Raw genomic sequence first — 17,700 nt, 5'->3', positions numbered from 1 at the left:
CCAAGGTTACAGAAACCTCACTGTCAAGTCTGGTGTTCTTGCCTCTCTGTGTTGTCCCTGATACCCTAGGCTGCTCTTACCATCTCACCCCCCTTGCGTTTCATTTCACATTAACATAAGCATCATAAAAATGTAGTTGTTGTGATCTGTTTTTGAACATGACATTCGGCCCAGAGTCTAGCCCCATAGTGCAAACTGCTTTATAACAGGTACATTCACATTTGAATTCATCCTCATTACTTCATGAAGTATATGGGACAGTAATCCCTGTGTTACAGGCTCAAGGGGAGGTTCCACCTAAGGTCACATGGATGCAATACCTTGTTAGTAGTAGCACGTGTACTGACACCTGGCTTTCCAGGGTGCCTTCTAGAACTCCATGTAACTTCTGTCAGCCTCTTTACAGAACACACACCTTTCATTTCCTTACTACAAAGTGGGCTTTTCTCCAGGCACACGCATCCCTGCAGCCCTCCCAAGTAGAGTCTGCTTGTCCTGCACTTGTGATCTTGCCATCCTCCCGGTCCTCACTAATCCTCTCACAGGTAGGGCTGTCATCCCTGCACTTTGGGGCCTTTATCTCCTGTTCACTGAGCACCTCCCTTGGCATAAGATTTCTATGCAACCCCCTTTTAACTACAAACAAGTGGGTGAATGACCCATCCTTAGTGTTGTTGTAGCTCTTCCAAGTACTTTCCTATTGTTCACAGTTTACAATTCCACAACTGCTACTCTGAAATTAGAAATTTCATACACCAATCTTTGATCACAACCCCATATTATTCCACATCTCATTCTTTTTTGTATCTCCTTGAACTCATGAACGTCCCCAGCCCTACTCATTGCCTGTGGCCCCTGTTACCCAACCTCTTAGTGTATCTTTAGATCACTGCATTGCCTGCACCCTGTATCTTCATCATCTCTGTTTCCCCTCTTGTGGCATCTGCTCTGCAAACACCCACCCTCGGAGCAGCTCAGCTGTCTGTTTTGTCCACTTGGGGGAAAATCTCCCACTTCTGCCCATCGGCACCACGGGAAACTTAGCTCTGATTCCGCAGAACCAGCAGAAACCCTGTGCAGCCAGCTGTCCTCTCTCCCTTCTTTCGCAGTCGTGTGGTTATTTGACTTGTTCCTCATGCTCCTGTAGCTTCTTCCCTCACCTCTACCCCATCTCAGGACAGATGGCCTTGCCTCCCATTAATTCTCCACTTCCTGGCTAGAAGGAAAGCTGTTGTCCCCCACCCTCCACTTTGAACGTAGTTCTTAATTCAGATATGGCTCAGAATATTTAATTACATCAACAGTGGCTGCCAGCTGTCAGACGCTCTGGCACAATCAATCCTACACCCATTCCTGCTGACCTCTTCCTCACCCAGAGAAACTGGAAGAGCTACATGCCTACTTTCTTTTTGGTAAAGAAACTTCCAAGGGGAACCACACTTCAACAATATGAATATGCCATCTGCATGAGTTCTGGAAATTGTGGTTTTGCTTATTCTGTTTAAGTGACAAGTCAGGCATTCATGGTGCATCCAGACCAAGAAGGTGTCAGATCTTCACATTTGGGGTGGGTAGGGGAAATCTAGGTTTTCTGGCTCACCTGTACTGAAGTGGCACATCCCATATTGTCAGTAAGATGACAATCTTCCATACTCTTTACCGATGAAAGATGGAGGAAGACAGCACAAGGTTCTGAGTCCTCTACTGACACAGCTCAACAGACTCAGGCACATTAGCCTTTCTGTAGTTTCCTTATCTGTAAACTGACAGTAATCTTATTAGTTCTTGGGGTAGTTGTGAGCATTAAACAAGAGAATGTGCTTGGCACATCACCTGGTGCTCAGTTCACACTCAGGTGTTACTGTTCTTGACCTAGATGGACAGGACAATTCAACAAATCACTTAACATTGGGACAGACTGCACGGAAGGAGGGGATTTCACTGAGATGCTGCTTCCAAGTGAAGTGAGCAGGTTTAGTGGGAGAGAAGTGCCTGGAATTAGTCATGTCGATGACTCAGACCCATAAGTCTGACAACTCACCTGTCAAGTGATGTCTCATTCCCTTCAGTGAAGTAGCCCAAGAGACAAGGAAGTCCCATCTACACCAACTCTATTTCCCTTAACAGCTTTTCTAAGGGGATTGGGGGCCAGTGTTGTGACACAAGGGAGTTAAGCCAAAGCCGGCATCCCATATCAGAGAGCCACTTTGAGTTCTGGCTGCTTGTTAAATGCACCTGGGAAGGCAGCAGAGCATGGCCCAAGTGCTTGGGTTCCAGTAGTACATGGGAGACCGGGATGGAGTTCCTGGCTCCTGGCTTTTTCCTGCTGGTGTTGTCGTTTGGGGAGTAAAGCAATGGACAGAATCTCTCCCTCCCTCATTCACTCTCTGTCACTCTGCCTTTCAAATAAATACATAAATACTTTTTTAACAAAAAGGTAAATGCACACCTAATTTCCATACACTGTCATCCCTAAGAGTTTCCTTTTTCCAGTAACAACAGCACAGTTTCTAGTTTTCTGTTTACTGAGATACTGCCAGCCATAGCCAACTTCTGAAACTTAAAAGTAATTTCAGCAAGGAGGGAGACAGATCGAGACAGAACTCTGTGCACTTGAGGCATCTTAGAGTGGGTGATGTTTGGGCGCATGGCTGTAGCCCTCTCCCTCCCTCTCCCAGGAGGATTTATCAGGAGGTTCAATCCAGGTGATTGCAGGCTGCCACCTGCAGGCCCTTACCTGGGAAAAACTAGTGTGCTGCTCTGTCCTGTGCTGTCATGGCAAACTGCTAACGTCGTGAGCAATATTCAGCAGTTATATTGATAAAAATGATTGATTCTGGAACATGAGCACCTCACATAATTCCTGAATGGGGCACATATGATAGAACCAAAAAGTATCACTGTGATAACCACACATAAACACTATATGTTGAATGCATGGGTCAGAGATGGGAAGAGGGCTGCAGGAGAGACTTTTAACTGTGAATCTCCCAAATCAGCCTTGGTTAAGAAATTAAGAGAACTAGTGCTTAGTGGAAAATGACAGGCAGGACCTGCCCATTTCCCTCCCTCCAAACCTGATAGCTCCCAAGATTAGGTCATGAAGGAGGGTCAAGGTCAGGCAATGATTCAGATACTTTTACTATAATAAAATGTAGGCTGTATACACCGAGGTCTTCCTGTAATATCCTGCGAGCCATGTTTGAACAGGATTTGGCTCCTGAATCACATAGACATTCGTTCATTTATTTATTTATTTATTTATAGTAATATTGATTGACTTGAAAGAGTTACAGAGAGGGAGGGAGAGACAGATCTTCCATTGGCTGGTTCACTCTCCCAGATGGCCACACTGGCCAGCTGTGGGCCTGGCTGAAGCCAGCAGCCAGGAGCTTCATTTGGGTCTCTAGTGTGACTTGGGCTATCTTCTGCTGCATTCCCAGGCCATTAGCAAGTAGCTGGATCAGAAGTGGAGCATGGCAGCTCTACCTACTATGCCACAATGCGAGCCCCTCACGTAGACATTTAAACCCAAGTAGTAAGTTAATGGTATGAGGAGGGTGGACACTTAATCCAATTGTATTTAGGAGGTGGGCCTGGGGGAGGTCATCCTTGAGAGAGGGTTGGTCACAAAAGCGACGTTAGGGCTAGTCACCCTTTCTGCTCCCTGGCTCACTGTGGAATCCTTCCTTGGCACACACTCACCCATCGACATCCTCTGGCCTCCTCAGAAACCAAGCCAATGGGGTCCACCCACTCTGGGACTGAATTGCTAAATCCATGAGTCAAAATAAACCACCTCCTTTCATGCGTAACGCATTTTGCTGTAGTGATGAAACGCTAATAGACTGCCTGGAGATTCTGACTGTTTGCTTTCTATTCCCTATCCCAAAACTGACCAAGCAGTTTAGCATCAAGGCCTGTGTTAGATACAAAAGAATACAAGTGTGTACTTGTCTAATGGATCCTGTCAGCTGAAGCAATTGTTCCTCCATCCAGGCTGGTCCTCCAGCAGAGTCCCTTGGAAAGCTAACATCCTTGGCCTTCTACACAGCAGGTGCCATAGCCAAATCCATGTTTGAGTTCACAGGAAGGCAGGGAACTACCCTTCAGGAATCAGCCGCTACCTGCCCACCACTGGCTCCTTTCCTGCTTCACTGACCCGTCCTACTCAGCCTCCTCTGTCAGATTCTTTATGTCTACTCTTGCAGCCTGCTGTGTGCCTACTAGATATTCATTTTTAGTGAAATAACCTTTTTTTTTTCAAAGAAGTAATGTATCAGAAAAAGACTACATTGTCCAACTTTCCTAGACTGCCCAGTGGGTCAAGTGGAAGTTAGTTGAATGGAATATCAGCAAAATCCTTTAAAAAAAAAGATTTAATTATTTGAAAGTCAGAGTTACACAGAGAGAGGAGAGCCAGAGAGAGAGAGAGAGAGAGAGAGGTCTTCCATCTGATGGTTCACTCCTCAACTGGCTGCAACGGCTGGAGCTGTGCTGATCCAAAGCCAGGAGCCAGGAGCTTCCTCCGGGTCTCCCACATGGGTGCAGGGGCCCAAAGACTTGGGCCATCCTCCACTGCTTTCCCAGGCCACAGCAGAGAACTAGATCAGAAGTGGAGCAGCCGGGTCTTGAACCAGTGCCCACATGGGATGCCAGCACATCAGGCCAGGGCGTTAACCCACTGCACCACAGCGCCAGCCCCAGCAAAATCCTTTTTAAAAGCTCTTGTTGTGTCTGAATTTTCCAATCAATGCACAAGGCATACATAGTCGCGGATGCAAAAGCAGAGGTTTATTTGTTACTAGCCACCCCCTACCCACACACAGCCCTTTAGCAGTGCACAGGCAAAAGGCCCGCTTGTATGCATAAGAGAGGTTTTTATAGCCTCACACTTACAAGGATCTCCTAGTAGGTTACCTTCTTATTCTCTATATGGCAAGGTATTGGGACCTAACACGTTCATTCGTTCATTTAAACGTATAGGCTATATAAGTTATATGGCAGGAAGGCCACACAAAGGGGATGGCATGGGGAGGCACTGGCAGGAAGCATTGGGCCATAAATTCCAGGGGAGCTGGTGAGGAGCAGAAGGTCATAAATTCCAGGACAGCTTACTTTCTTTGTTCTCAAGGACCCAGCCTGCCTCCTTCCCAGTTCAGAATGAGGCCTGTCATAGTCATAGCCAGAGTGAGAAACCGATATTTAGTAAGCTACAGACTCTCCCTACACTCTGACTTTGGGGCAGATGTTTGGCCTAGTTAAGACACCCAAGTCCCACATCAGCTCTGGGTTGAATGCCCACTTCTAGTTCCTGACTCCAGCTTCTTACTAATGCAGACCCTGGGAGGCAGTGTGATGACTCAAGTGGTTGGGTTCCTGCCAACCATGTGGGAGACCTGGATTGAGTTCCTGGATTCCAATCTCAGCCTTGGACCACCTCCAGCCATGTCAGGCATTTGGGGAGTAAACCAGTGGATGGGAGCTCTCCACATCTATCATCCATCCATCTGTCTATCTATCTATCCCTCCATCTCCCTCGCAAATGATTTTTTAAAAGAAAGCTCTAACTCAGCCAGGAGATCTGCCCTTTTGCCCCTTGCTCTTCCTTTTCTTCGAGCCTGGAGCCTGGTGGGATGGCCCAGCTTCTCTGTCAGCCACCTTGCACAGGTGGCACTGCTGGGCAGGGAAGCCCTGCACCTGTGGATTGCAGAGCAGAAAGATGGAAGGACTTGACACCTTAAAGAAGTGGTGAAGTTGCCATGTTAGCCCAGACTTTGATAAATTTCCTTCTTATTTAAAATATTGTTATTTCAGTTTACATGCAGCTGATTCTAATCCTAACTGGTAACACCCACCTCTTGGGAATAGTGCTCCCTAAAGTTATGCCCTCCATATTTCCTTCATATTTTTCCCTTGGCAATATCTACACCCATGGAAAGCAAACACAAGCAGTGACTTCATATCTTTTTTTTTCTTTGAATTTGAATTTATTTATTTATTTGAGAGAGAGAGTTACTGACAGTGAGAGGGAGAGACAGAGAGAAAGGTCTTCCGTCCATTGGTTCACTCCTCAGGTGGCTGTGCCGATCCGAAGCCAGGAGCCAGGAGCTTCTTTCCCAGTCTCCCACGCGGGTGCAGGGGCCCAAGGACTTGGGCCATCCTCTACTGCTTTCCCAGGCCACAGCAGAGAGCTGGATTGGAAGAGGAGCAGTCAGGACTAGAACCTGACGCCCATATGGGATGCTGGCACCACAAGTGGAGGATTAACCTACTGTGCCACGGCACTGGCCCCATGACTTCATACCAACACTCATTCCTTTTATTTGTGAGACATATGTTCCAAGACCATTAGTGGACATCTGAGACTCAGCCCATACTGAACTCTGAATACAAGCCCTGCAACCTCATGGCAATCAGTCAGAGACGACTGCGACTGAGTAAGCAGTCGGCACCAGATACTGTGTGCATGTGCTAGACAAGGGGATGACTCATCCTGGGTGAATCAGAGCAGAGTGGCACACTATTTCATCATGCAGTGTGAGCGGCCAGAGTCACGCCATGACAAGCTTCTCACAAGACAGAGGACAGGCTAGGACCAGGAAGCACCTGGTAGGAGAAGATGAAACCTGACACCGGGCAGTCCTTGGTCTGGCAGGGCTGGGGGGGGGCGGGCAACTAATAGGGAGGCTCAATGTATGGCCATATGAGGGAAAAGGAATGCAGACGTAATACTTGTTTGCCCGGGAACTATAAAAACCCCAAGAACAAAGAGAAGGGGGTCTTGGTCTCCCAGCACTGCGTTGCACGGGAGGCTGGGGCCCCAGCATGCTGGACCTACTAATAAAGTCCCTTTGTTCTTTGCATTACGGTGAGTCTCACTGGTTCTTTCTATCCGGGTGATCTGGAACACAACAGCAGAATGGTGCACAATGTAAAGCTAACAACTTATTTCTGAAATTTTCCACTTAAATATATTCAGATCATGGTTGATTGAACATCACTGAAATTGCAGAGAACAAAACCATGGATAAGGTATATCTACAGACTAAACCTCTCTGAAGCTCCATATATTCAAATGCATTTTAGGCCGGCGCTGCGGCTCACTAGGCTAATCCTCAGCCTGCGGCACTGGCACACCAGGTTCTAGTCCCGGTCGAGGCGCCGGATTCTGTCCCAGTTGCCCCTCTTCCAGGCCAGCTCTCTGCTGTGGCCGGGAGTGCAGTGGAGGATGGCCCAGGTGCTTGGGCCCTGCACCCCATGGGAGACCGGAGAAGCACCTGGCTCTTGCCTTCGGATCAGCACGGTGCGCCGGCCACGGCGGCCATTGGAGGGTGAACCAATGGCAAAAGGAAGACCTTTCTCTCTGTCTCTCTCACTGTCCACTCTGCCTGTCAAAAAAAAAAATGCATTTTAGACATTTTTCTGTGGTTCCCACCCCATAGACACCCATAGACTGAACTATGTTCACGGCCAAACACCTGGAACCTGAGAATGGGACCTTGTATGGAAAAGGGACTTAGTAATATGATCTGGTTAAGAATCTGAAATAGGAATTTACCCTGGATTATTCAAGTGGCCCTGATAGATTGACAGTGGTTCTAATAAATGAGACGGGCACAAAGGGCAGAGTCCAAGAAGGCCGTGTGACAAAGAGGCAGAGACGAAGTGAGACAGCCACAGCCAAGGACTGTGAGCAGCCTCTGGACCCTGGAAGAGGCAAGAAGTAGATTCCCCTTTTGTTTCATTTTTTAAATTTTATTTATTTGAAAGAGTTACAGAGAGAGATCTTCCATCTGCTGGTTCACTCCCCAAATGGCCATAACAGCCAGCCCTGGGCCAAGCAGAAGCCAGGAGCCAGAAGTTTCTTCCAGGTCTCCCACATGGGTGGAGGTGCAGGGGCCCAAGGACTTGTGCCATCTTCTACTGCTTTCCCAGGAGCATTATCAGGGAGCTGGATTGGAAGTGGACAACTGGGACTCAAACCAGCGCCCATATGAGATGCCAGTGCTGCAGATGGTGGTTTTGTTACCAGAGAACTGCAAGGGTTCTTGTCTTTGTGCAAGAAAGAATTCAGGCATGAGACAGAGAGTAAGTGGAAAGCAAATAGCAAGGTTTATCAGGGCAGGGACATCCGTAAGAATGGATGGGCACCTCTCCAGACAGAACCTGAAAGAGAGTGCCCAGTTGCTCAGATTGGGGGAAGAGCAAGGTTACATGGTTGAGTGAAGAGAATACACCTGGCCAGGCCAGGTGGGCAGCTCAGCAGAGAGGCAGAGGGCTGATGGCACAGTCTGGTTGAGGTGGGGGGAGGGGACTGTTTAAGGGGATGGGCCTTGCCTTCAGCCTCTGCTCCTCCTGGAACAAAGGACTTTTTGGATGTAAATAGAAAAAGTTCCTTTCTGAGTTTTCCCCTGAAGTTATCAGACAGGGGGAAGCCTGGCTGGCATCGCCCTGCCCTAGAGGAGCATTAGAGGTAGGATGGTTATCAGGTAGAAGGGGCAGGGCGTTTGAAGTGCAGATATTGGGCTGCACCTGGAAGGTTATCAGGATGACTTTGAGATGAGGATGCTGTACCTAGATGTCAACTCCTTTGTCACACACATATAAGCTCATTTCTGACTTCCTACCTAACAGTTTAACCTGCTGTGCCACAGTGCCAGTCCCTAGATTCCCCTTTTGAATATCTGGAAAGAACCAGCTCTACCAACACCTTGATTTTAGCCTGTGGAGACTCATTTTAGACTTCTGATCTCCAGAACTGTAAGGGAATCAACTTTACTAAATTGCGCTACAGTGGCAATGGGAGCGTTGTTTCTGCAGCTGGAAATTAAAACAGCCGCAAAAACTTAACACATTCAAAAATGAATTCACTTTCTCTCAAAACCTGATTCTGCCATATTCTCTATCTTATCCAAATCAGAAATTGGCCATCTGTTCTAGATTATCCCATTCCACCTTCCTTCAGTCGTCACTGGGAATTTTCAGTGCATTAACTGCCTTTCCAGTCTGCGCCTAACTCAAGCCTGCATTGTCTCCCATCTGTAGCCCAGTGGTTCTCAGCTGGGAGTGAATCAGCTTCCCAGGGCACATTTGGAAATGTCTGGAGACAGTATGGGTTGCCACCTCGGTGAGGGAGTGCTACTGGACGCCACTGTAAAGGGTAGAAGCCAAGGTTGCTTCTCTACAGTGCACAGGACACCCCCACAAGAGAGACTTATCTGTCCCCAAAGGTCAACAGTGCCAACACTGAAAACCGTGCTCTCATCTCCTAAGCAGTCTCCCTATTTTCTGTGTTAAGCCAGACTAGTCACGATTGTTATAAATTCTAAATCTCTGGTGAAATCCATTTTGTTATCCATCAAACATCAGAGTCTTTGTCCAGCAGTGCCAATACCAAGGTCATTTATGGAACTATTGTTTTTTTTCTGGTTTTTTTTTTTTTTTTTTTTTGACAGGCAGAGTGGACAGTGAGAGAGAGAGACAGAGAAAGGTCTTCCTTTGCCGTTGGTTCACCCTCCAATGGCCGTCGCGGCTGGTGCGTTGCGGCCAGCACACCACACTGATCCGCAGGCAGGAGCCAGGTGCTTCTCCTGGTCTCCCATGGGGTGCAGGGCCCAAGCACTTGGGCCATCCTCCACTGCACTCCCTGGCCACAGCAGAGAACTGGCCTGGAAGAGGGACAACCGGGACAGAATCCAGCGCCCCGACCGGGACTAGAACCTGGTGTGCCGGCACCGCAAAGAGGAGGATTAGCCTATTGAGCCGCGGCGCCGGCCTTTTCTCAGTTTTCAATCATTTCCTTTGTCTTGGTGCATTCTGTGATGCGAACAATTTAGAGCCCTTCTGTGTGATATCTTTCTCCAGAAAAGGTTCTAGCTTTTTTCTGCTAGATAGGTAGACGGGGTTCATCACCTTCATCCACTTAGAGACTGAGCTGCCTGAAATTTTGGAAAGGCTTTTTCAATCTCTGGTTTAACACCATTTTTTTTTTTTTTTTTTAAAAAGGCTGCAAGACACACAGAGAGATCTTCCAGCTACTGGTTCACTCCTCAAATAGTTGCAGCAGCCAGAGCTGGACCAAGCAGAAGCCAGGAACCAGGAATCCCATCCAGGCGTCTCCCAGGTGGGTGGCAGGGGCCTGAGCACTTGGGCAGAGGGCCAATCAACAATGGAGTGGCCAGGACTCCAATATGGGATGCAGCTTCTCCAGCTTAGTGTAACCTGCTGGACCACAACACTGGCCTCTGACATCACTCTTAAAAGGTAGCCTTTTGGGGTTCCAGCAGAGCCAGGGGTGTTGACCGGGCTTGTTCAAGGTGATTCTTGATCTCTATCCTTGTCTGTTCAGCACAGAACTGACAAAAACTGTTCTGCTGGGATTCCTCGCCTCCTGCTCTGAAGATCTGGCAGTGTCCCAAGGGCAGGCTGTAGGGCAGCTATTTAGCCCCTTCCTTATCACTGAGTCATTCATCCTCAAGCCTCTGATCTTTGCTCCTTTGTCCCCTAGGTTCTGCAGAAGACCTGTGATTTCTCTGCCTTTCAGTAGAGGTCGTTGGACCACACCAATTCTCTGGATTCCTACACTGACCCAGAGGCAGAATTGGTAATTAACTGAGGAAGAATGCAGAGACTGAATATTGCTATACTTCTTTTTGCAAGCCTCACCTCTCCAGGATTTTGTCTTTTCAAGTCCTGGTTGCTTCTCCCTTATCCTCAAATAGATAAGAAAATTCTGGGGCAGGCATTTGGCCCAGCAGCTAAGATGCCAGTTGGGATGCCTGCATTCCTTATCAGAGTGCCTGGATTGGAGTCCTAGCTCCACTGCCAGTTCTGTTCCTGCTCACGTGCACCCTGGGAGCCAGCAGGTAATGGCTTCAGTGGTTGGTTTCCTCCCACCCACATGGGAGACCTGGACTGAGTTCCTGGATCCTGGCTTCAGCCTTGCCTGATCCCTGAGCACCATCTTAGTGACCCTCCCCGAATCTGACAGCATCCCCATCCTTTTGTTTCCAGAAACTCAAATTAGCTTCGCTCTTTATCCAAGACCAAATAAATAATACTTGGGCTGTCTTTGTTTTTCTTAAAGGTAGGGTTGCTTGCTTTCTAAATCCTGTGATTTTATTTTGTACTGCTCTGACTCTTCTTGCCTTTTAAAAATTCTGGGCTCAATGCTGTGCCAGCTCCAAATCAATCATGAAAGACAGCTCAATTGGACATTCATAGACATGTTGCAATCCGCCCACCTGTTCCCCACAGAAAAGCCTTGATGGCCCTATTGTAGGTTGAATTCTCTTCCATGAATTGTAAATTAGTCAATTTGTGACTGTTCTGTAGAGTCAAAGATCCTTATGGAAACAATGATGGTAGCTATTTTACAGCTCTGATGTTTTCTACCAAGTGCCAGGTCTCATTTAATATTCAACAATCTTCCGGGTCAACGTTTGGAGCAGTGGTTAAAACACCACTGGACATTTGCCTCCCATATCAGGTGCCTGGGTTCAAGTCCTGGATCCACTTCTAACTCCAGTTTCCTACTAACACATATCCTGGCAGGCAGCAAGTGATGACCCAAATAATTTGGTCCCTGCCACCCACGCGGGAATCCTGTATTGAATTCCCAGCTTCTAGATATTTGGGAAGTGAACCAGCAGATGGGAGAGCTCTCTCTCTCTCAAAATAAAATAAAATATTCAAACTGGTTTTAAAAAGTCATTCACCAATTTTGCGCATATGGGAGGTTCGGGGCAGGTGATAATTGTTGACTGTACTTTCTTAGCAAACTGAGAGAGATGTTAAATTGATCATTAGAAGCTGTAGAATTTAGGCAGGAGTCAGATCTGGGAGACAATGCATAAAAAGAATTAGGATTCTTTTACAAATCTGTACACAATTTTTTCCTCTAGTGCTGGAAATGATACAAAGATGAAACGCATAGAATAATGAACTGGAAAAAATAATGCTGCTAATTTCAAATAGTGGTAATAAAACTAAGAAGAGAAACATTTTTCTTTTTTTTAAGATTTATTTATTTATTTATTTGAAAGTCAGATTTACACAGAGAGAGAGAGAGAGAGGTCTTCCATCTGCTGGTTCACTCCCCAAATGGCCACAAGTGCCAGAGCTGCATAGATCCGAAGCCAGGAGCCAGGAGCTTCTTCCGGGCTGGGACTGGAACCGGTGCCCATATGGGATGCCGGCACTGCAGGCAGTGGCTTTACCTGCTACGCCACAGCACCAGCCCCAAGAAACATTTTTCAACATAGGAATCAGCGTGTTACAGGGTAGACTGTGGGCAGTTGCTTGGAAGCACTGACCGTCAAGATCATTACCTGCATCGTGAAGTCGCGCATTGCAGGAACAGCTGCTTTTCGTTTCTCTGGGGCATGGGTCTCCTTGGAGAATACATTCTCCATGTGACTCTGCTCTTTTTGAAAGTTTCCTGTGATTTGATGTACACCAACATGTGCATTCTCTATTAAAATCTCCCCTCTTCCGTACCACGGTTCTCTTCTGGAGGCACAAAAATCCATTCCACATGCACTCAGCTACAGCCACAAATTTGGTAGAAACAAATTTGCATGCCTTCTCTTTTTTCATTAAGATTTATTTAATTATTGAAAAGCAGCATGACAGAGAGGGAGAGAGAGAAGGATCTTGCATCTGCTAGTTTTCTCCTCAACTGGCCACAACAGCCAAGGATGGGCCAGCCTGAAGCCAGGAGCCAGGAACTCCAACAAGGTCTTGTTGGGAGCCACTGTGCTGGTTTCCCTGTATAGGCCTTTGTTTAAACTAACCTTCAGCTGTGTTCCTGTAAGGAGGATTCACTAGAAAATTCCATTTGTACAACTCACTGATATGGTTAGCACTTGGCCTTCTGGCTTCAGTGCTCGCTTTCTTATACCTTGATAAGCACATCTGGTAGCTGCAAGACCTCGCTGTAACTCCCTTTGTCAAATTGATACTGGATCCTGTGAAATTATTCCTTTGATCTATGTTGTGAGATGACCCCTGCTTACCCTCGACTGTACATTTCTTGCCTTATACTATATAAGCCACTTCCTTCTCCAATAAAGTTGAGACCTTGATCAGAGTACTGTCTTGGTCTCCCTTCTCGTGTCTGGTTTGTCTCCATTCAGGTCTGCCCTCCTCATGTTCTAGTTGATTACCCCGCGGGCCGGGGCAAGGTCTCCCTTGTGAGTGACAGGGGCCCAAGTACTTGAGCCCATATCTGTTACTTCCCGGGTGCATCAGCAGGGAGCTGGATTGGAAGTGGAGGAGCCTGGAATGGAACCAGGCACTCCAATATGGGATGCAGGGTCCCAAGTGGCAGCTTAACCCACTGTGCCACAACCTGGTCCTTGCATAAGTATCATCTTATCTTACCAGGCAAGTAATTATTTTAAAACCAGCAGTAACCTTCCTGGCTTTCAGACAAATATAGTTTTTAATTCCTTTTTTTAAAAAATATTTTATTTTTTTTCTTTGAGAAGTAGAGTTACAGACAGAGAGAGGGAGAGACAGAGAGAAAGGGCTCCCATCCACTGGTTCACTCCCCAGATGGCTGCAACAGCCAGAGCTGGGCTGATCCAAAGCCAGGAGCCAGGAGCTTCTTCAGGGTCTCCCCTGTAGATGCAGAGGCCCAAGCACCAAGGCCATAAGCAGAGAACTGGATTGGAAGAGTAGCAGCCGGAACACGGACCTATGCCCATACAGACGCTGGTGCTGCAAGAGGAAACTTAACCTACTGCACCACAGCACCAGCCCAGTTTTTAATTCATTAAAAGTATCTGGCCGGCACCGCGGCTCACTAGGCTAATCCTCCGCCTTGCGGCGCCAGCACACCGGGTTCTAGTCCCGGTCGGGGCACCGGATTCTGTCCCAGTTCCCCCTCTTCCAGGCCAGCTCTCTGCTGTGGCCAGGGAGTGCAGTGGAGGATGGCCCAAGTGCTTGGGCCCTGCACCGGATGGGAGACCAGGAAAAGCACCTGGCTCCTGCCATTGGATCAGTGCGGTGCGCTGGCCGCAGCGCGCTGGCTGCGGCAGCCATTGGAGGGTGAACCAACGGCAAAGGAAGACCTTTCTCTCTGTCTCTCTCTCTCACTGTCCACTCTGCCTGTCAAAAAAAAAAAAAAAAAAAAAAGTATCTGGAATTTTGCTGCTAGAAATAATGCCAATTCAGACAAATAATTTCAGTGATGAAATTTCATCATTGTCCTATGTGACCTTCCCCAGAATTCAGCTTTCTGTCCCTCCATTTCAAGAGTACTTCAAAAACTTTGTGGGCCAGGGCCAGCACTGTGGTGTAGCAGGTAAAGACATTGCCTGCAGTGTCGGCATCCCATATGGGCACAGATTTGAGTCCTGGCTGCTCCACTTCCGATCAAGGTCTCTGCTATGGCCTGGGAAAGCAGTAGAAGATGGCCCAAGCCCTTGGGCCCCTGCACCTGTGTGGGAGACCCGGAAGACGCTCCTGGCTCCTGGCTTCAGATCAGCCCTGCTCCAGCCATTGCAGCCATTTGGGGAGTGAACTAGCAGATGGAAGATCTCTTTCTCTCTCTCTCTCTCTCTCTCTCTCTCTCTCTCTCTCTGCCTCTGCCTCTCTCTAACTCTGCCTTTCACATAAATAAATAAATCTTTCTAAAAAGCTTTGTGGGAAATGAGATAAAAAGATCTTTATTTTGGCGCAAACAATTTTTGAAGTCCGTTCATACATGGGGTCTTCAAAAAAGCTCATGAAAATGTGATATGTATTATGAAAAAATCATGTATCAATTACAAAAATTTTATGCACCAAAATAAACTTTTCCTTTCATACCATTTTTCCATATACATTTTGAAGTACCCTTGAAGAACCGTTTTTTCCCCAAGGGAATTATGGTTTTCGGGATTTGGGTTTTTAGGATTTCCATAATTGAGACTTTATGCCTTCTGGATTGTGACTTTCTTTAGGGATTGTTGTCTTTCAAGGCTTCAGCATTCAGGATTACGGCATCTGGGGCCTTTCAGGATCATTGTAGGGCCTGCTAATGTGCCGTCAGATTCCCAATGCACTTAACTTTTATGCTGCTCCTTGAGTTGGAACTGCCTGCTTTCCCAGAATGATTTTCTTTAAATGTTCTAGTTAGGGATTCTAGCAAAGAAAAGAGATTCTATGAAGATATCTCACGTAAAGAAAAGTTCTGTAGACTATCCACAGTTGAATCTGGGATTTTACCCTCCTTGCAAGCTAACAAATAGCCACAGTGCTGTGGTGCAGCAGGTTAAGCCACTGTTTGTGATACTGGCATACTGTACTGAAGTGCCAATTCCAGGCCCACCCCTGCTTCCAATCCAGCTTCCTGCTAATGCCTCTGGGAAACTTCTGATCCAGCTCCTTGTGAAAGTGCCTAGGAAGGCAGTGGAAGACGGCCCCATCTTAGCTTCGGCCCCTGCCACCTAGGTGGGAGACCCAGATGGAGTTCCTGGCTCCTGGCTTCACCCTGGCCCAGACCTGGCAGTTGCAGCCATTTGAGAAGTGAACCAGCAGGTGGTCTCTCCCCTCTCTCTGTCACTCTGCCTTTCAAATTAATTAATTAATTAATTAATTTTTTTTTTTGACAGGCAGAGTGGACAGTGAGAGAGAGGCACAGAGAGAAAGGTCTTCCTTTTGCCATTGGTTCACCTTCCAATGGCCGTCGCTGCCAGTGCGCTGCGGCCGGTACATCACGCTGATCCGAAGGAAGGAACCTGGTGCTTCTCCTGGTCTCCCATGGGGTGCAGGACCCAAGCACTTGGGCCATCCTCCACTGCACTCCTGGGCCACAGCAGAGAGCTGGCCTGGAAGAGGGGCAACTGGGACAGAATCCAGTGCCCCGACCGGGACTAGAACCCGGTGTGCCGATGCTGCAAGGTGGAAGATTAGCCTATTCAGCCACGGCGCTGGCTGAATGAATTAATTTTTTAAAAAGATAGCTGGCCACAGTTTATGGATGCTGGCAAAAGACATAGGATTCCTGGTTAGAGACAATCTCTTGGGATTGGCATTTGTGGTGCAGTGGGCTAAGCTATTGCTTGCAACATTGGTTCCCAGTGACTCTGCTTCTGACCCAGCTTCCTGTTAATGAACCTCAAAAGGCAACGGATAATGGCCCAGTTGCTTGAGCCTCTGCCACACACGTGGGAGACCCAATGGAGTTCCAGGCTCCTGTCTGACCTTTCAATAAAGGCATAGTCAGAGAGACCTTCCTTTTGTGGGTTCACTCCACAAATGGCTACAACATCCAGAGTTGGACCAGGCTGAAGCCAGGAGCCAGGAACTTCATCTGGGTCTCCCATATGTGTGGCAGGGGCCCAGGCACTCAGGCCATTTTCCACTGCTGCGTCCAGCATGACAGAGTGTCAGGTTAACCCAAAAGAGGGACAGCATCACAGAGACTAAGGAAGCAGACTCAGACTAGAGATTTTAATGTGGAGAACCAGGGGACACTCTGTCTGCTGCCAAAGGTGGAGGCAGAATCAGAGGCCCAGATGTCTGGTTACTCCAAGTATTTATTAGCAACAGTGATGTGAGTGATTTATCATAAAAAATGTGCAGTTACGTGAAAACAGGATTTCATGATGAAGGAGTTTAAACATAGTGAGACAGGGAACAATGGGGAGTTTCAGTGTTTCCAGGAAGGACGTGTTTGCTTGAAGCTGGGATTAAGAGAACAACCGCAGGAGCTTGAGGGGGACTAATTATTAACAGGGGTGACCGTCCCACTTGCTGTTTACCAGAGCCCACAGCATTTCCTTAGCTGCTTCAGCATCGTGTCAAATAACCTTTGCCATTGTTAACATAACTTGACCCAATCACCTTTGCAACCTGGCCAAGCATGCCTTCAGCAGAATTCAGGCCGTGCAGTGGTCCCTGACAGTCCACTGCTTTCCCAAGTGCATCAGCAGGGAGCAGGGTCAAAAGATTAGTGGGGGGAAGGGGGGGAGGGCGGCACTGTGGCGTGGTGGGTAAAGCTGCCACCTGTGGTGCCAGCATCCCATATGGGCGCCAGTTCGAGACCCGGCTGCTCCACTTCCAATCCAGCTCTCTGCTATGGCCTGGGAAAGCAGCGGAAGGTGGCCCAAGTCCTTGGGCCCCTGCACCCACATGGGAGACCCAGAAGAAGCTCCTGACTCTTAGCTTCAGATCGGTGCAGCTCTGGCCTTTGCGGCCAATTGGGGAGTGAACCAGCGGATGGAAGACCTCTCTCTTTCTGTCTGTCTGTCTGTCTCTCTCTCTCTCTCTGCCTCTCTTCTCTCTGTTTAACTCTTTCAAGTAAATAAATCAATCTAGGCCGGCGCCGTTGTTCACTTAGCTAATCCTCCACCTGCAGCACCGGCACCTCGGGTTCTAGTCCTGGTTGGGGCGCCAGGTACTAGTCCCGGTTGCTCCTCTTCCAGTCCAGCTCTCTGCTGTGGCCCGGGAAGGCAGTGGAGGATGGCCCAAGTGCTTGGGCCCCTGCACCCGCATGGGAGACCAGGAGGAAGTACCCGACTCCTGGCTTCGGATCAGCGCGGCGCCAGCCATAGTGGCCATTAGGGGAGTGAACCAACGGAAGGAAGACCTTTCTCTCTGTCTCTCTCTCTCTCTCTGTCTCTCTCACTGTCTTACTCTGCCTGGAATAAATAAATAAATAAACAAACAAAAAAAAAGATTCGCTAGGACTTAACCCCATGCTCACTG

At 48.0% G+C, this 17,700-nt stretch overlaps 1 long non-coding RNA gene across 1 annotated transcript; it reads left to right on the top strand.

The window, feature by feature from the left end:
* The first annotated feature begins 9,984 nt into the window (after positions 1-9,984).
* LOC138845859 (uncharacterized) lies at positions 9,985-11,698 on the top strand. Its single transcript, XR_011383078.2, has 2 exons — positions 9,985-10,126; positions 10,511-11,698. It is a non-coding gene; the product is annotated as an uncharacterized LOC138845859 (long non-coding RNA).
* Positions 11,699-17,700: the final 6,002 nt, after the last annotated feature.

The sequence above is a fragment of the Oryctolagus cuniculus genome, chromosome 16 (genome assembly GCF_051225735.1).
Source record: "Oryctolagus cuniculus isolate XC-2025 breed Fujian yellow rabbit chromosome 16, ASM5122573v1, whole genome shotgun sequence".
In the NCBI taxonomy this organism is placed as follows: Eukaryota; Metazoa; Chordata; class Mammalia; order Lagomorpha; family Leporidae; genus Oryctolagus; species Oryctolagus cuniculus.
This window is presented reverse-complemented; position numbering and strand designations above follow the sequence as displayed.